We start from the raw sequence: 21,068 nt of genomic DNA on the forward strand, positions 1-21,068 counted from the left end.
ACTGGAAAAAGTCAGTTTTCATTCCAATCCCAAAGAAGGACAATACTAAATAATGTTCAAATTACCACACAATTGCACTCATTTCACATACAATAGCAAGGTAGTATTCAAAAGTCTCCAAGCTAGATTTCAATAGTACATGAACTGAGAACTTTCAGTTCAAGCTGGATTTAGAAAAGACAAGGGAACCCAGAGATCAAATTGCCAGCATCTGTTGGATCATAGAAAAAGCAAGAGAATTTCAGGAAAACACCTACTTCTGCTTCATTGACTATGCTAAAGCCTTTGACTGTGTGGATCACAACAAACTGTGAAAAATTCTCAAGGAGATAGGAATACCAGACCACCTTATCTGCCTCCTGTGAAACCTGTATGCAAGTCAAGAAGCAACAGTTAGAACCGGACATGGAACAACAGACTGGTTCAAAATTGGGAAAAGAGTACATCAAGGCATATATTCTTACCCTGCTTATTTAACTTATATGCGGAGTACATCATGTGAAATGCTGGGCTGGATGAAGCACAAGCTGAAATCAAGATCGCTGGGAGACATGTTAATAATCTCAGGTATGCAGATGATACCACCCTTATGGCAGAAATTGAAGACGAACCAAAGAGCCTCTTGATGAAAGTAAAAGAGGAGAGTGAAATAGCTGGTTTAAAGCTCAACATTAAAAAACTAAGATCATGGCATCCGGTCTCATCACTTCATGGCAAAGAGATGGGAAAACAATGGAAACAGTGACAGACTTTATTTTCTTGGGCTCTAAAATCACTGTTCATGGTGACTGCAGCCATGAAATTAGAAGACACTTGCTCCTTGGAAGAAAAACTATGACCAACCTAGACAGCTGCTGCTGCTGCTAAGTCGCTTCAGTCGTGTCTGACTCTGTGAGACCCCATAGACGGCAGCCCACCAGGCTCCGCTGTCCCTGGGATTCTCCAGGCAAGAACAATGGAGTGGGTTGCCATTTCTTTCTCCAATGCAAAAAAATGAAAAGTGAAAAGTGAAAGTGAAGTCACTCAGTCACAACCCCATGGACTGTAGCCTTCCAGGCTCCTCCATCCATGGGATTTTCCAGGCAAGAGTACTGGAGTGGGGTGCCATTGCCTTCTCCTAACCTAGACATCAGAGACTTTAATTAAAAATATTAAAAAGCAGATATTAAAGATATTAAAAAGCAGAGACATTACTTTGCCAACAAAGGTCCATATAGTCAAAGCTATGGTTTTTCCAGTAGTCATGTATGGATGTGAGTGTAGAACCATAAAGAAGGCTGAGTGCCAAAGAATTAATGCTTTTGAACTGTGGTGTTGGAGAAGACTCTTGTGAGCCCCTTGGACTGCATGATCAAACCAGTCAGTTCTAAAGGAAATCAACCCTGAATATTCATTGGAAGGAGTGATGCTGAAGCTGAAGCTTCAATACTTGGGCCAACTGATGCGAAGAGCCAACTCATTTAGAAAAGACCCTGATGCTGGGAAAGATTGAAAGCTGGAGGAGAAGGGGACAACAGGACGAGATGGTGGATGGCATCACTGACTCAATGGACATGAGTTTGAGCAAGATCTTGGAGATGGTGAAAGACAGGGAAGCCTGGCATGCTGCAGTCCATGGGGTCGCAAAGAGTTGGACAGGACTGAGCGATTGAACAACTATCATTTATTGAGCATATAGTATATAATAGGCATTTCTTACACATTGTCCCATTTGATCCTCACAACAGTTCAGACAGAGGGATGTATAAATGTCTTAAACTCTCTAAGTTTCTTCATCTGAACCATGATGGTTCAGATGAAGAAACTGAGAGACAGAATTTGCCTATAGCCTCATAACTGAACATGAAAGAGCAAAAATTTAGATCTTGGTCTGTCCATCTTAAAAGTGCATGCCCTCTATTTCTATTAATCCTCATCACAAGAAATGGTGACTATTTTGGATTTGAGCATATCCAGAGCAAGTTCGTGTAGCATGTGTGTGTATGTCCCATGAAAATATACATGTTTAATACTAAAAAAATTTACTTTTTACCTAAACATTGCTCATTTTTCAGATCTTAGTGGCTTTTAGGGGCAAGTAGATGAAAAGACTGTAAAACAAATCCTTTTCTACTTACTGGTGAGTGCTTACTCAGAGAAAAGCTTTGTCTCCAGCTGGAGATTAGAAAGGACCTTGACCTTCACTCCCTCACTACAGAGTGCCGGTGATCCCATGCAAGCTGAATTGCCTAGGTGGGCAGCCCAGAGGATTGAGAGTGAGAGAGAAGTTTAGAAAAGGTTTCAGGGAATAAGTAATCCATTTATTATTTTGCATTTATAATATAGAATAATTATAATTCTATAATATAGACATATAATTATAATATTTTATATTATAAAATGTGTAATTTATTAATATAACATAATATTTACAATACAGAATAATTCAGAATATTTTATTTATATTTTTAATATAGACTAACACCTGTACCAGTCAGAGGCTCCCCTGGTGGCTCAGAGGGTAAAGAATCTGCCTGCAGTGCAGCAGACCCAGGTTTGATCCCTGGGTCAGGAAGATTCCCTGGAGAAGAGAATAGCAACCCACTCCAGTATTCTTGCCTGGAGAATCCCATGGACAGAAAAGCTTGGTGGGTTACAGTCCATGGGGTCGCACAGAGTCAGACATGACTGAGTGACTAACACTCTCACTCTCTGTACCAGAGAGGTGGCAAGACCTTCCCACTTAGAGGGATGTATAAATGTCTTAAAGTAGAAAGAAGCTTGACTTTTCTGGAACTGAAGGCAGCTTTAAGTATTCCATAAAGTTTTTTTTCCAAATCCACTCCTATTTTGTCTCCTAGACCCATCTTCTAGTCATCTGGTCATTTCTGTAGTCACAAATGACTCAGACAAAACTGTGCCAGGAACATGAGGGGAGGTGCTGTACCCTAGAGTTTCTCCAGTTTCTCTCTGACCCTGAGTCTTAAGAGTAGAAAAAAAAAAAAAAAAGAATAGAGCAAGGCCCATTCTGCAGCCTGACGGGAGCATGTTCTGTTTTATAAGGGTATATTTCCCATGTGTTTTCTGTCCTTGGCTATAGGATTCAATGCACATATTTCTGATAAATTCCTGATCACTTGACGTTAAAAGAGTTGTTAATAAAAGAATATATCAGATTTTAACAAGTATATAGCATATCAAATTTTCATTCATAGAATTAGAGTATAGAGTGTGGGCAATTAGGTTTCCTGTGAATTTAGTTCAAGCTATCTAAGGCCTCTCACTCTCTTGATGTGATCTCTGCCTCTATAAACACTAGATAAGAAAATACCACTTGCTTTCACCTGGGAAGAAAGTGTTAATGCAGACTTGCAACTAAAGTAGACAGAAGGTAACGCAAGATTTATTCACAGATTCTTTTATGACAAAATGTCCCCCCAGATTTCAAGTTTATATTAGGTATCTGGTATTCAGAAAAAGGATAGTTTGTTCACTAACTTCTTTTCTTGATATTTACAATATTTTTTTCTAAAGAGATTTTTATTTTTAAAAAAGAGGCCTATGCAGGAACATAGACTGCTCACATCATTATGTCATTTCACATTCATTCCATTCAGAAAAAAAGTGCGATTGGTGCAAAAAGGTGCAATTTGAAGATTTATTTCAAAAAACATTTCAGTTGTGTAATTAAGAGTTAGGTTAAGAGAAACAGCTGAAAGCAGGGTGATATCTACACATCCAAGGAATAAATTAAATCAGGGTGAGCCTTTGGGAATTCAAGCAGCAGGCTCTGAAGAATCTGATGCATGCTAGCACTGTTTCCCTTTGTGTCAGAAAGCACTTCTGAGGCTGTGACATTTGGGAGGACTTGAACAAGGGTCATACTCAGATATTCTCACGGGTCAAGCCAGGCTCCCTTTACTCCTAGGGGAGTGAAGCCACTAGACCCAAGCAACAGGGAGCAGGAAAGACATGGTCATTTGCAGAGCACATGCTCTGCTTCAAGACATCACATTCAAGATGGAGGTGAACACTGTGCTTGCTGAAGAAAAGAGGGTTTTCAACTGCGTGCTGTCTGACAGCTCCCTGGTTGCTTCTCTTAAGGGATGTGTTCTCTATCTAAGACTTTAGCTTTACATCTCTCTTCCTTTTCTCAAAACCCCCTCCACAGCCTCTCTCTGCAGGGCATCCTGTACTATTTCACTTTGTCTCCCTTCTCCCTGCCAGTCTCTCTGAGCAGCCACTTTCTTGCCTCCAAACCTGCATGTGCAAACACCATCCTCACTGACCAGAGTGGCTCTTGCTGTCATCCCAGCAGCAACGGGGTTGAAACTTCCCACCAACCTTCACCTCACTTACTAGATAACATACAGGTACAGTGGCCTACCAAACACAAATTTGGTTCTGGCCCCATTCACCATACCTAGAGGATGGCCAAGGAGCTAAGAAGGAGGACAGAGAACTGTTACTGCTGTAACTTTGGGCAATAACTCCTTCAGCTGTTCTGAGCCACAGTTTCATTATCCATAAACTAGAGATTAGTTGTGGTAATGTAGAGGGAATCACCTAAAACACTTCCATTCATGCCCCAAATGTTCATCTACCAACACAACACATGCCTGCCCTCAGGGAGCTCACAGTCTATTGCCCTATCCCTGGTAAAAGATCAAAAAATGTTAATGAATTTGAACCATCACCTAAATAAGCTCTTATCATCTTTAGGGATTCCCAGGTGGCTCTGTGGTAAAGAATCCTCCTGCCAATGCAGGAGACACAATTTCAATCCCTGAGTCAGGAAGAACCCCTGGAGTAGGAAATGGCAACCCACTCCAGTATTCTTGCCTGGGAATCTCCATGGACAGAGGAGTTCTGGCGGCCCACAGTCCATGGCGTTGCAAAGAGCTGGACATGGCTGAGTGACAGCACCTCTTTACTTTATAAATGGTATCAAATGTTTTACTCTTTCTTGGCTCAGATTATTTAAGGTTTATTTATCTCTGTTGATGAGCTGTCAGAACTGGAAAGCCTTATACTTAAGGGATAAGATGCTTCCGTGTTTGTTCAAGGCCCAGAGTTGGACAAAGTACAGAGAACACGTTAGCAAAAGTTCTTGGTTATGTTTCACCTTCACATCATGGGGAGGAAACATATATTTGGGGATCCTTTTGGTCAGATTTTATAATCCCATTCACTAAATAATGTCCAATATGTTTAAGAAGTGATTGTCTTACTAAAGTTGACAGTTTCTACTCTGCCAAAGTTTGGACTCAATCCTCCCATGTTACTTCATAATCTGCTTGTTTTGCTAGAAACTGCTGGAAAATGTGAGCTTCAGCATTTAGGATCATGATAGCCTGTAAGGATTTACATTTGAGGAGATACGTTTTGTTTTAGATGAGCTATGCCTCCTGTACTCCTTTATTTTCACTTGTGTTACATCTATTGCATCATATACCGTGCTATAAGCAGCATGGTAGTAGCTCTTCTCATTTTTAGCCTCAAGAAACAGAATTAACAGTAACTTTAGAAAAACACTTTTTAGGAAAATATCAAAATGAGGCAGGGGACAGAAAATTAAAGGTGTCCAGCTTTCCCTAGGAGTGCTAATGGGAAACCTAAGCACTGATAGTTACTTTCTCTGCATCCTCATATGTCTCATCAACTACATCTGTAGTGCTGCCCCTGTAGGTTCAGTGAGACTGAAAAGGCATTACTTTCCTAAGTTGTTCTCTGAGTGGAGTCAGGAAGAAGGGAAAACCACTGTAATCTACTATGGGACAGATCAGTGTTGCTTAGATAGTCACAGGGATAAAAAATGCTAAGGAATGTCCGGACACATAAACTCATCAGGTAGCTGAAAACTCCTGAGTCATTTTGAAAGATCTTTGAGATTAAGATCTTATCTTTTACTGAGAAATTTTTCAAACTCAGTTGTTTCCATTATGTTCTTCTGAAATTGATTTTTTTAAAATAAACCCAAGTTTAGATCTTTACCCTCATTCCTTTTATATTTCAACTTGCTACTTTCACCTCATGGTGTATGCAGATTAGAGAGGAATAGACCCTTTAGATGAATCTATGTGTGTGCTCCTAAAGTCTTCTTTAATTTCCAGTATTAGGGCTTCCCTGGTGGCTCAGTGGTAAAGAATCCGCCTGCTAATGCAGGAGACGTGAGTTTGATCCCTGGGTTGGGAAGACCCACTGGATAAGAAAATGGCAACTCATTTCAATATTCTTGCCTGGGAAATCCCAAGGACAGAGGGTCCTGGCAGGCTACAGTCTATGGGGTCACAAAACACTCAGACAGAACCTAGCAACGAAACAACAACAATCCTGAGATTCTCTAAGAATATAAGATAATTACTTTTTCTTGACACCTAGAGGATTTCCCTGGTGGCTCAGACGGTTAAGCATCTGTTTACAATGCAGGAGACCTGGGTTCGATCCCTGGATCAGGAAGATCCCCTGGAGAAGGAAATGGCAATCCACTCTAGTACTATTGCCTGGAAAATTCCATGGACAGAGGAGAGTATAAGACAATTACCTTTTCTTGACACCTAGATAGCTATGTTTCCCCCCACCTCCAATGGCTCGAAAATCAGGGGCAGCAAATTTAAATAGATATCATGGCCATGTTGTCCTGTGCTCAGCCATATCTGATTCTGTGACCCCATGGACTGTAGGCCCCCAGGCTCCTCTGTCTATAGGAGGGGTTGCTATTTCCTCCTTCATGGGATTTTCCTGACCCAGGGATCGAATCGAACTCTCATCTCCTGTATTGCAGGCAGATTCTTTACCCACTGAGCTAACTGGAAATGTTCACATAAAAGAGTTATTTTTTTCATAAGAAACTCTTAGGAATAAGTGATTCCCAACCTTTAAAAATATATATCAGGTTTACTGTATTGATCTTTTCATTTTCCAAGTGTTGATAAAAACATAGATAAAGAGGAATAATTCTCCTCTTTAACATAAGCAATAGAATAAAATGCATTGGTATTGAAAACTAAAAAGCAAGAGAGTTCCAGAAAAACATCTACTTCTGTTTTATTGACTATGCCAAAGCCTCTGACCATGTGGATCACAACAAACTCTGGAAAATTCTGAAAGAGATGGGAATACCAGACCACCTGACCTGCCTCTTAAGAAATCTGTGTTGCAGGTCAGGAAGCAACTGTTGGAACTGGACATGGAACAGACTGATTCCAAATAGAGAAAGGAGTACACCAAGGCTTTATATTGTCACCCTGCTTATTTAACTTATATGCAGAGTACATCATGGATGAAGGACAAGCTAGAATCAAGATTGCCAGGAGAAATATCAATAACCTCAGATATGCAGATGACACCACCCTTATGGCAGAAAGTGAAGAAGAACTAAAGAACCTCTTGATGAAAGTGAAAGAGGAGAGTGAAAAAGTTGGCTTAAAACTCAACATTCAGAAAACGAAGATCATGGCATCTGGTCCCACCACTTCATGGCAAATAGATGGGGAAACAGTAGAAACAGTGGTTGACTTTATTTTTCTGGGCTCCAAAATCACTGCAGATGGTGACTGCAGCCATGAAATTAAAAGACACTTGCTCCTTGGAAAAAAAGTTATGACCAACCTAGACAGCATATTAAAAAGCAGAGACATTACTTTGCCAACAAAGGTCTGTCTAGTCAAAGCTATGGTTTTTCCAGTAGTCATGTATGGATGTGAGAGTTGGACTACAAAGAAAGCTGAGCACAGAAGAATTGATGCTTTTGAGCTGTGGTGTTGGAGAAGACCCTTAAGAGTCCCTTGGACTGCAAGGAGATCCAACCAGTCCATCCTAAAGGAGATCAGTCCTGAATATTCACTGGAAGGACTGATGCTGAAGCTGAAATTCCAATATTTTGGCTACCTGATGCAAAGAACTGACTCAACTGAAAAGACTTTGATGCTGGGAAAGATTGAAGGCAGGAGGAGAAGGGGATGACAGAGGATGAGACGGTTGGATGGCGTCACTGACTGGATGGAGTTGGTGATGGCCAGAGAGGCCTGGCGTGCTGCAGTCCATGGCGTCATAAAGAGTCAGACACAACTGAGCAACTGAGCTGAACTGATGATATTTGGGTCTTAAGAAAAGGCATAGGTGAAATAAAAGACTGCCTGGGACGGGACAAGTGAATTCTGAGCTAGCTAACGATTTTAAGTAAGAGAAGACTAATAAGAAAATAACACTTGTATTGAATGTGCTCATAAAAATTCGGTCCTCTTATTTCCTCTGGGACTTATCTGAATTAATTGGAATGACAGTAAGTCATGAAGAAGGAGTATCAATAATTATTAGGCAAGTAGTTAATTAAATAAAGAAGTGGCCTTGAGTCCATGTAACCCTGGGAAATTTCTACAACCATTCTAAAACTTAAAGTTCTCATACCAAAAAAGATTGTTCTGAGAATTAAATGAGATTAGATCTAAAATACTTAACATAATAACTGGCTCATGGGAAAACATCCTCATCATTTTCATCTATATTCAGATTATCCATCTGCATCAAGTACAGTACCAAATGTCTCATTTAGCCCACAAAATATTGTGGTAGGTTTTATTATTTCTGTATTTGTGGATAAGAAAGTAAGTCTAAGAAGTTTAATGACTTACCCCCAGCCACAGAGTTAAAAACAGGGAAAGTCATGAATCTACCCTGACCTGTGGATTTCACGGTCCCTGGTCTGTTCATTCATCAGATATTGACATCACACAGAAGTAGCAGCAGGTGACGAATCGTGCATTGCAGTTGCTAATGAGATCTGGAAAATTATCTCATTTAATTATATAAATAGCCCTAGAAAGTAGATCTTATTTCCTGTTATCAGGCAAAAAACAGGTTTAGAAAGTTAAAGTTTTTGTTCAAATCACAGAACCAGTAAACACTGGTGCTGAGCATTGAACCTATGCTGTCTGATTCCAAAAGTCCTGTTATCATGCAAAAAACAGGTTTAGAAAGTTTAAGTTTTTGTTCAAATCACAGAACCAGTAAACACTGGTGCTGAGCATTGAACCTATGCTGTCTGATTCCAAAAGTCCTGTCATCACCTCCCACAATTTGAACCACTTTCCTCACTCATTTAGGGAAAAGTTCACCTACCCTAGAAAAAATAAAGACTACTTAGTTTCTGTCATCAGAAAATATAATTATTCTCTGCAAGGGCATTTGTTGGATTTACCCAGGTCCAACCTATGCTCTCAATCCTGAGAATCCCTGTGTCTCTGTGGGCTTAAACTGGGAGGCTTGGTAACTAGACCAAAACTATTCTTGTAACATTTCACAATCTTGACTTTTTTTTTTCCAAATAAGAAGTTAAAAAACTAAAAATTTCTATTCTCTTTCTTTCAAGAGAAAAATTGCCATTGGGGTCGCAAAGAGTCAGACACGACTGAGCGACTTTCACTTACTCACTCACCTTGCTTCTCTCACATTTACCACACTGCCTTGCCACCCTCGTATGCAGAGCACTGACCTCTGGTAAATAAACCTTGGGCACGTGTTACCTATTAAACTCCCTGCTACTGAGCATTTTGTAATGCCAAGAAGTAAGAAAAGTCTTTTAAAAAGTGAAGGGAATTGCAGAAAGATGGGAGACCAACTTGAAAGAGCTTCCAATATCCAAAACTGGGAACAATTTGGGCAACAAAATAAATAACATGTTATTAGTTATAACCCAAAGGATGAATCTCATATAAATTAGTGAAATAAATAAATGGGATAAAGGGAAAATCATCCCTTTTAGAAGAATTCCAATGAATAAATGTAGAAGGAATGAGGGGAATTGAAATATCACCATAAGAATACCACATAGCTGTCTCAGGTGGAATCCTTTGATGAATGATAAAATTAGTGGAGGAAACTTTAAGAAGAAACAGGGTATTTGTAAAGCCTCAAAAAGCCTCTCCAAAAATTTAGTAATTATTGTGGTAATTTTAACTTATGACCATAAATTGTTGATTACTCACCCCCAACCCGAGAATGAAGCTCAATTCCTCTCCCCTTGAGTTTTGGATGACTTGGTGACTGAGAAGAAAATAGTAAATTTACAGTAGAGAAATAAATAGCACCCTTAACCATATGAACAAGGTTCACATCCCTAGTAATAAGCAGTGTTGACATTACATGTCCTCTTATATAAGATAGAGGGGCACATCATCTCTGTGGTATACTTCCCTTAACTCCAGAAAGTTCTGCTTGTCTAGTCACAAGGAAATTGCAGACAAATCAAATTCAGGAACACTCTACAAAATACCTGACCACTACCCATTAAAAATGTTAAGGTCACAAAAGACAAGGAAAGACTGAAAAACTGTCATAGACTGAAGGAAACTAAGGATATATATTTACACACACACACACATATATACATATATCTCATCTAAATTACATGAATACAATGTAGTACTTTGGATTGGATCCTAAAACAGGAAAAAAAAATAGTGGAAAAATTGGAGGAATCAGAACAAAATCTGCAGTTAATTTTATTGTATCAATTTTATTATACAGTTTTGGTAACTGTACCTGATTATGTAAGATGTTAATATTAGAGGAAACTGGGTGACAGATTCACAACTTTGTCTAAATCTAAAATGGTTTCAAAATAAAAATCTAAAAATGGGCTTTATATTAAGCAGATGCATTTTCCTAACACTATTGACAGTCATGAATTATGGGTCATTCTTTCTCAGAGGAGCATTTTCAATGAGTTTAGAATTAACCCCTTCAAGAGCACAGCCTAACCTGAGTCACGGAAAGAAACCTGAACTACGAATTAAGACATCTCTACTTTCCACTTGGGCAAGTTACTTGAACCAAGTCTGTTTTTTCACCTGTAAAATGGAACAATATATAATTTTGCAAGATTAGTAAGTTTTCCATTGAAAAAACTGGTGTGATAAGCATTCAGCACCTGACTACTGTGGTGCTTAATAAAATCCTAGGTTGTCTATTTATATTTGTAATACTGATTGTTAATGAGGGAAAAGACCCTGATGCTGGGGAAAATTGAAGACAAAAGGAGAAGAGGGCAGCAGAGGAAGAGATGGTTAGATAGCATCACTGACTCAACAGACATGAATTTGAGCAAACCCTGGGAGATAGCGGAGGACAGAGGAGCCTGGCGTGCTGCAGTCCATGGGGGTTGCAGAGTTGGACGTAACTTAGTGACTAAACAACAACAACAGCAAATGCTGATTGCCTGCAAATCAAGGGCTACAGACTCAGAAGCCTGCAGGTCCAGGTTTGTTTAGACAGCTCTGTAACAAATTCTAAAATACATGGTCCATTTAAAGGAGATACTGTTACTTAGCTCTAACTGACTTTTGCCAGCAGTGCTTGGTCCCAGGGCTGCCAAAAGTTTTTCAAGTGAAGCTGAAAATTCTAAGTTTTAAAAATATGTAACCTCCTTATTTTAAAACATTGTGTGCACCCCACTCCAGTACTCTTGCCTGGAAAATCCCATGGACGGAGGAGCCTGGAAGGCTGCAGTCCATGGGGTCGCTAAGAGTCGGATACGACTGAGCGACTTCACTTTCACCTTTCACTTGCATGCATTGGAGAAGGAAATGGCAACCCACTCCAGTGTTCTTGCCTGGAGAATCCCAGGGACGGGGGAGCCTGGTGGGCTGCCGTCTATGGGGTCGCACAGAGTTGGACACAACTGAAGTGACTTAGCAGCAGCAGTGTTAGTTGCTCAGTCGTGCCCGACTCTTTGCGACTCCATGGACTGCAATCCACCAGGTTCCTCTGTCTATGAGATTTTCCAGGCAAGGATACAGGAATGGGTTGCCATTTCCTTCTCCAGGAGATCTTCCCAACCCAGGGATTGAACCCGGATCTCCTGCACTGCAGACAAATTCTTTACTGACTGAGCTACAAGGATTTAAGACACTTTAAGCATTGTGTAAATATCAGAAAATGTCTGTTGGCCAGATTTGGCTCTTTGGTCACCAGTTTTTGAGTCCTACATGGTCTAATGGGAAAAACCATGGAGTTCTCCACGGGCTATGTAGCTATGCCTTAGTGTGTGAGTCACGTAGTTGTATCTGACTCTTTGCAACCCCATGGACTGTAGACCCCAGGCACCTCTGTCAACGGAATTCTCAAGGCAAGAATACTGGAATGGGTTGCCGTTCCCTTCTCCAGAGAGAAATAGAGACCCAGCACATGTAGAGTTAAAATTAAAAACTGCAAAGCGAAAGCAATCAGAATTCGGCCTCCTCCACCTTTGTGATCATTGCTAACCACTGTAGGTTTACATTGGCCACATCTAGACTGCTGCTCCATTGATGTCCAGTTATCTAATTGGGGTTGAAAGTGAAATGGGGAGCTATAAAGCCCATCCTGCCCATCACAGAGAAATTCTGGGTCTGCATTTGCCCAACTCCATTGAAGCACAGAGAACCTCTGTGCCTGCCTGAGTTGGAACCAAGAACCAGGTCCCAACTCCATTCCCTTGTCCCATTAACTGTACTCTAAACACTGTAGGCCAAGTACCTTGCTTAATACAGCACCCTTCACTCACTGCATCATAAACTTACCTGTCCAATGCACAAAATGCCTGTGATTTCCTCATGATGTTATCATTCATCTAGTAAGCCAAAATTCTCCAACGAATTTTGAGTTAAAAGTGATAGCTCCTCTAGCAAACTTTATATTCTTTGAAAAAGCTTTAAAGGTAAGTGGTAAGATAGCTAAAATATAAAATCTGACTAAAATATTGTTCTCCGCCCTCACCGCCAACCCCACCCCAGCAAATTCTAGCCCACTGGCTATTTGACTGTCACTAATCAATGTTACTTTTTTTCTGAACAGAAAATGAACTGTGCATCTCCTTTAAAAGAGTGGGCATTAGCCAGAGTCTGATTTCTCAATATAGTTGTGTCCAGAAATATTTTTTTTCTTTTAGAAAATGGAATATCTGGAAGAAACCTCCTTAATCATCTTTATTGCTCTGTTGAGGGAGAATAAAAATCATGATGGTTGTTAACTCACGTTTTTGCACCATAGATGATGGTTTCTAAATAAACTGGATCGTTGTGATTAATAAAACATAATTCATTAGAAAATCAAGAGATGTAAGAGAGGCAGCTGTGTCTAAACAGAAAAAGTCAGGAAGATTGGAGTGTGAGGAGGAAACAAGGAGCAGGGATGGCGAGGAGAATAAACACATTTGGCACACTTAGTGGTGATATTGACAGAGATAACACACTTGAAACCAAAATATGGAGACTTAGGGAAACATTCGCTCTCCTTTCTCTCTCTGAGTATTGTAGGTCCATTTAATTTTTTTCCCCTTTATTGTGACCATCCATATATTTGGGGATACATATGAGAAGTATTGCATGCCATAATGTATTCAATATTTCTTGTCAGAAAATTCCCCAAATGATTTGATCAACATGTTTTGAAATTTTACACTATTAGCAAAGATGCTCCTTGAAGAATATGAAAATATGGTAGTATATAGCAAACCATTTCAAAAAGTACTAAAAGGACATAATACTCAAAGTCTTCTCTTTCCTTGCTGCTGCCGGATATACTTTTCAAAGATATCCACTGTGAATGCTGTCTAATGTATATTTCCATTTTTATGAAACCACGTGTGTGCATGTTTTTTCACAGGTAGAACTATACTAAATACACTGTCCTCCATTTTTCACTCTAAAAAATATTTCCTTTCCAGCCTGTATTGTTCTTATGGTCAGCATTTTTAATGGATGTGCTATAATTTATTTAAGCATGCTTATATGGATGGACATTAAGTTAATTCCTATTCGGATCTATTACAAAAAAATTATAGAGTGAATTATTCATTTTGTTCACAAGTTTATATGGAGCATAAACTCCTAGAAGTATAAATACAGGTCAAAGGCTATGTATTATTGAATGCTGAAAGTATAATTCCATATTGTTCTGCAGTTATATGAGTGTTGGAATGTTTATAGAGTTATAAAAAGCCAGTATGTATTTCAATTCAATTGTGTTCAAACATAAAAAGAACTCATCATTTAAACAAACATAAATTTTGACAAGTATAATTGCATTGTTGTGCTAATCAGAAAGAAACATATTTTGAGATAATTTTTTTAAATGTTCAGAGTTCTCACAGTAGGTAGATAATCTATATGGCCAATTATTGCTTTCTATTTCTATTTTCTTTGGATGATATGTAGTCTCTAGTTATCCCAACTGTATTATGATTAACGTATTCATTTCTTAAATACATATTTAAATGTTTTTTATTTGTGAGTTTCATTCACTTTGCTTACGTAATTTCCATTTAGATTTTGGCAAGGACACTTCACTTCAGTCACCTCATCTGTGAATGGAGTTATTTGGTTTAGACGTTCACCAAGCTTCTCTTTTAGCTCTAATAGTCAGGGAAATCCATCAGTATTAAGTTCAAGGGAATAATCTGTACTTTCAGCATTATAGGAGCTTTGTATTTCAGTTTATATCTTCCAAATGAGGATATCTATTTGCTTTGCACATATGTGAAGGAAAATTTCAATGATTAGACAAAAAGGCACTATAGCAAAAGGTAACTATTCTTGCCAAATGAGCAGTTCTGTTCCTCTTCCTCTCCATAGTAAAGTACTTTTTACTAAAGTTTATATCTATTAAAATAATTAGTTTTATTTGCAGCAACTCAATACCAATTTGGGAAAGTCACAGTTCCTTTGGAAACTGATAAGTTTGCTAAATAACTTATACTGAAAGAGTACTAGGACTTCCTTTAAATAAATATCAGTTTAATCAAAAACATTTATTGAACTTTGATTTTGTTTGAGGCTCAAGCACTTATGTCATCTAATGAGAGGCAAGGCAATGGTGAGTTATATAAACAAAAAAACTTCTACAGTTTAATTACCCAAGTTCCAGGTAATTCAGTCAAGTGAAAAAACCAACTAAAGATTGATTCTCCTGACCTTCAGCTTTCTGAGAAGCCTCCATGCTTCTTGCACTCACAATCAATGTTTCATTGGGACTAAGTTATCCATTAATCAACATGAGATATATTCTGTATTTTATTTAATCTTAAGAAACCCTTGCTCAGTCAGATAAAAAGCTAATCTCTGCTTTCTCACACTCTTTAACTTGAAATTCATGCATAACTGACATGTAGAAATCAGAGACAGAAAAACTCTGTTGGCCTAACTCTATTTCCAAACTGGTGCAGAAAGGGGTGAAAAAAATGAGTCCAAAAAAGAACACATGTATAAGAATTGGGACTCAACTCCCAGCTCCAGAGGTAAGCTGTTCCCACACCTGACAACACAGAGCTGAACACACTGTACCTTAAAGATGAATTTGCAGGTGAACTGATATCCTGCTGGGTTACAACAGAGGGCAAGTCTCCCAGTCCCACTCCTGGATCCTTAGCTCTGATTTGTGAAGGCTTCAGGTGCCGCCCTGAAATCTCATTGTTACAGCCCTTTATATATGAGGAGTTATACAGAAATCCCTCAGTTTTTCAAGGTCATCAGAACTAAATTAGTAGCAGAATCAGACAGTATATTTCCAGGGACATTGTAGCCTTCCCTAGTGGTGAGAGATGGCTCTAAACAAATTCCATCTCTTGCTACCCCACCCACCCCAGGGCAGGGGTGCTTCTGTTTTGGCAGATCCCACAAGTGCCATGACTTGGCCTGAACCAAACAAGATGATTTAGAACATGAACCGGATTATTCATGTGCCCTGTTTCTCTGAGACTTGTAAAAAGCCATCCTCTGTCACTCAACGTGCAAAGGGGACTGGAATGGTGGGACAAGTCACTACTGGGTGTAACATTACAGGAAGACTTAGAGAGGCATCTCGCTCTTTGGAGCCATTAATCCTTGAATGGAATCTGGTGATGACATATCACGGTCCGCTCAGTTCTCTACCAGTTGAAACAGGAACTGACCCTTGCTGAGTGTCTTCCAATAAAATGCATCCAAGTGAGATGACTTCTCATTTTAGAGTGGCTCTTATCCCATTTTAGAGGAGCACACTTTGTCCTTAGGGAAAAACATTCAGAATACTCACTCATCTGATAACAAAAATAGCTCTGGTTTTCAGCAAATCCTTCTACTATGCTATTAATTGCATGCTCATTCATTCAGTGGGTTATAATTGTTCAAACTTACATTACATGTGACAACCTTATCTAACATTGATGTTTAAATTTTATCTTATTAAAGTGTAATGTTTGATATTGAGTCTATGAAAGTACTTTCAGTTCAGCTTATTCGTGTCTGACTCTTTTGGACCTCATGAACTGGAGCATGCCAGGCTTCCCTATCCATCACCAACTCCCAGAGCTTGTTCAAACTCATATCCATCAAGTCAGTAATGCCCTCCAACAATCTCATCCTCTGTCATTCCCTTCTCCTCCTGCCTTCAATCTTTCCCAGCATCAGGATCTTTTCCAACGAGTCAGTTCTTCGCATTAGGTGGCCAAAGTACCGGAGCTTCAGCTTCAGCATCAGTTCTTCCAATGAATATTCAGGACTGATTTCCAGGATTGACTGGCTTGATCTCCTTGCAGTCCAAGGACTCTCAAGAGTCTTCTCCAACACCACAATTCAAAAACATCAATGAAAATACTTTAATAGGTCCATTTACTGTAAACTGAATGCCTACTTTAATAGCAGAAACAAATTTTACAGGAGAAAAATTTTTTCATAGAGAAAGAGAGGAATTAATTCTGAAAACATATTGTAGGTTACCACCAATACAAAAAAAAAAAACAATTTAAAGTAAGAAAAACTCAGCAAAAATGTTTCCAATGAGCATATTGAAACCTCAGGAAAAAATACAGTGAAGCTGAGTAACTAGCAGATGACAGATTACTTGATGACAGTTTCTTTCTCTCCCTCTTGATGAAATAAAATTCATATTTTATGGCAAGATATGAAAGTTTTATACGTAAGATTTTTCTTTGACCATTTGGGCTTCCTCCCTCCCCTTTAGCGCTTGTTGTGCATTTGTACTGACCAGACCTCCTTAGGAGATAACATTCCTTCTTAAGCTCATCCAGGGTCACAACTATTTAGGGGGTAATCTTTTGTCTTCATCTTGTAAGGGGCTATGATGACCCATGACCTACCACTTGCTTTTTACATGTAGATCTGGACTGTGTAAACTGTTAACAGTGCATCATTTGACATATAACCCTTTATCTCAAACTTATTTAACTATGCTTTGACCTCTAATGGGTAGGAACAGTCCTCAGAGCTGTCTAAAACACTGTCCCCTGGGTTGTAATCTTCTGGGTGGTTTGAATAAAAATTTCCACTTCTTTCTTTTTTTTTTTTTTTTTTTCCTTTTTTTTTTAATTAAATTTTAAAATCTTTAATTCTTACATGTGTTCCCAAACATCTTAGGCCTATTGATTATTTTTTTTCAAACATTCATAGTGTAACCAGTAGGATTCACAGATACCCACCAGAGGACACCTAGGGTTTCCCCAAACTAGTGTTTAGAGCAAAGCAGGGGCCCATTGAGCCCCACTGACTTCTCAATACTCCTCAGGAGTTCTTGTGAGTTATCCTGGTATCCAACTTTCATTGTTTCAGCAGTGATCCTGAAAGTTTTATTCAAGCTGTTTTTACTTAAGAAAGACTTGGAATCTTAAGGGACATTTCCTAGACACGGTCCTAGGAGGATGTGAGCAGAAGGCTGAGGAAAACAGGTGGCTGGGTTTTTGTTAAATTTGGCTTTGAAAAAAACCTAACAGTTTGAAACCCAAATGTTCATTGATAAGTGAATGGATAAAGAAGAAGTTTTATATATATATGAGGAACTAAAGAGCCTCTTGATGAAAGTGAAAGAGGAGAGTGAAAAAGCTGGCTTAAAGCTCAACATTCAGAAAACTAAGATCATGGCATCTGGTCCCATCACTTTATGGCAAATAGATGGGGAAACAGTGGAAACAGTGGCTGACTTTATTTTGGGGGGCTCCAAAATCATTGCAGATGGTGACTGCAGCCATGAAATTAAAAGACACTTACTCCTTGGAAGGAAAGTTATGACCAACCTAGATAGCATATTCAAAAGCAGAGACATTACTTTGCCAACAAAGGTCCGTCTAGTCAAGGCTATGGTTTTTCCAGTGGTCATGTATGGATGTGAGAGTTGGACTATGAAGAAAGCTGAGTGCCGAAGAATTGATGCTTTGAACTGTGGTGTTGGGAAAGACTCTTGAGAGCCCCTTGAACTGTAAGGCGATCCAACCAGTCCATTCTAAAGGAGATCAGTCCTGGGTGTTCTTTGGAAGGACTGATGCTGAAGCTGAAACTCCAATACTTTGGCCACGTCATGTGAAGAGTTGACTCATTGGAAAAGACTCTGATGCTGGGAGGGATTGGGGGCAGGAGGAGAAGGGGATGACAGAGGATGAGATGGCCATAGAAAGGAATGAAATAATGCCATTTGCAACAACATAGATGGAGCTAGCAATGCAATGACCAGACTAAGTCAAAAAGAGAAAGACAAATGCCATATGGTATCACTTATATGTAGAATCTAAAATATGATACAAATGAACATATCTATGAAAAAGAAACAGAAACAGACTCACAAACATGGAAAACAGACTCATGGTTGCTGAACAGGTTAAACGAGGAACAGACTGGGAGTCTTTAGTTAGCAGATACAAACTATTATATACAGAATGGATAATTAACAAGGTCCTACTGCATAGCACAGGGACTATACTCAATATCCTGAGATAAACAAGAATGGAAAAGAATATATACATAATATATATATTCTTCCATTATCTATCTGTCTATACCAGATATATATATGTATATCCAGTATATATATATGTATATATATATATATTTATATATGTGTGTGTGTGTGTATGTTTCTGCTGTACAACAAAAGTGATTCTGGTCAATCACTTTTGTTGTACAGCAGAAGTTGACACAGCATTGTAAATCAAATATACTTCATAAAATAAACAAGAAATCAAGTTATGATCTGAAGAAAACTCTTGCTAGTGAAATGAGATGTTAAATTATTCAGCTCCAAGGAACAAGGGAGACCCACTACAACCAGTAAATAAACACTGCATGACAGAGGCTAATAACCTAGTGCTCCAAGCACTCATAGGGGTTTTTAACCCTGTTAAAATGTTGGAAGGAGAAATTGAGACATGCAAAAGAGTCAACTGACTCAAGGGTAACTCCTTGAGTAGTTAGACTCAGAAGTAGTACATATTCAATCTACCACACTCTCCTCAGAAAGTTGTTCAGATCATATCTCATATGTGAATTAAGCTTCCAAATAAATAATGGGAAAATGTGTCTTAAAAGCCAAAGAGCTCCCATCCAGGCAACCACCTACAGGAATGTCAGCTGAGTTTATGTATGCTTCAAGGACTTAATTGGAAATTAAAGGAAATTTTCTTCTGAAATGGCCAAGATGGGGTTCCTTTTGTTTGAATTCCAAAACTGATTTTTCACAAACAATTGAATCCAACAGTTTCCTGGATCTCCACTTGTAGGGTCTACCGGAAACAACAGCGGTAAGAGTTTTTCTCTTCCTAAAAGCAGATTAGCAGGGAAAACTATTTTTAGAGCTAGCTCTTTGGATCCTTTGACCTGGAAAAACTTCTAAATTGTTAAAATTTTAGAGAGCTCTCATTTTAAATTGTCTATCTTGATTGGTATTCAGAATTCACAAAAGGCTTCAAAATTCCAAAATAACCTCACTGAAAGATTTGTTTTAAAGGCTAATTAAAGGCTAATGAAACAGCTCAACTGGAATTCCATCACCTCCACTAGCTTTGTTCGTAGTGATGCTTTCTAAGGCCCATTTGACTTTGCATTCCAGGATGTCTGGCTCTAGATTAGTGATCACATCATCATGATTATCTGGGTCGTGAAGATCTTTTTTGTATAGTTCTTCCATGTATTCTTGCCACCTCTTCTTAATATCTTCTGCTTCTGTTAGGTCCATACCATTCTGTCCTTTATCGAGCCCATCTTTGCATGAAATGTTCCCTTGGTATCTCTAATTTTCTTGAAGAGATCTCTAGTCTTTCCCATTCTGTTGTTTTCCTCTATTTCTTTGCATTGATCCCTGAAGAAGGCTTTCTTACCTCTTCTTGCTATTCTTTGGAACTCTGCATTCAGATGCTTATATCTTTCCTTTTCTCCTTTGCTTTTTGCTTCTCTTCTTTTCACAGCTGTTTGTAAGGCCTCCTCAGACAGCCATTTTGCTTTTTTGCATTTCTTTTCCATGGGGATGGTCTTGACCCCTGGCTCCTGTACAATGTCACGAACCTCAGTCCATAGTTCTCAGGCACTCTATCAGATCTAGGCCCTTAAATCTATTTCTCACTTCTACTGTATAATCATAAGGGATTTGATTTAGGTCATACCTGAATGGTCTAGCGGTTTTCCCTTTCTTCAATTTGAGTTGAATTTGGTAATAAGGAGTTCATGATCTGAGCCACAGTCAGCTCCTGGTCTTGTTTTTGTTGACTGTATAGAGCTTCTCCATCTTTGGCTGCAAAGAATATAATCAATCTGATTTCAGTGTTGACCATCTGGTGATGTCCATGTGTAGAGTCTTCTCTTGTGAAGAGGAGCTAAAAAGCCTCTTGATGAAAGTGAAAGAGGAGAGCGAAAAAGTCGGCTTAAAGCTCAACATTCAGAAAAAGAAGATCATGGCATCCGGTCCCATCACTTCATGGGAAATAGGTGGGGAAACAGTGGAAACAGTGTCAGACTTTATTTTTTGGGGCTCCAAAATCGCTGCAGATGGTGACTGCAGCCATGAAATGAAAAGACACTTACTCCTTGGAAGAAAAGTTATGACCAACCTAGATTCAAAAGCAGAGACATTACTATGCTGACTAAGGTCTGTCTAGTCAAGGCTATGGTTTTTCCTGTGGTCATGTATGGATGTGAGAGTTGGACTGTGAAGAAGCCTGAGCGCCAAAGAAGCGATGCTTTTGAACTGTGGTGTTGGAGAAGACTCTTGAGAGTCCCTTGGACTGCAAGGAGATCCAACCAGTCCATTCTAAAGGAGATCAGCCCTGGGATTTCTTTGGAAGGAATGATGCTAAA

General features: G+C 39.1%; 1 protein-coding gene across 1 annotated transcript in view; it reads right to left on the reverse strand.

Moving 5' to 3' along the window:
- The window catches only part of ZNF484 (zinc finger protein 484), a 358,371-nt gene that overhangs the window by 249,656 nt on the left and 87,647 nt on the right, over window positions 1-21,068 (reverse strand). The window lies entirely within an intron of this gene.

Source organism: Capricornis sumatraensis, chromosome 6, assembly GCF_032405125.1.
Source record: "Capricornis sumatraensis isolate serow.1 chromosome 6, serow.2, whole genome shotgun sequence".
Lineage (NCBI taxonomy): Eukaryota > Metazoa > Chordata > Mammalia > Artiodactyla > Bovidae > Capricornis > Capricornis sumatraensis.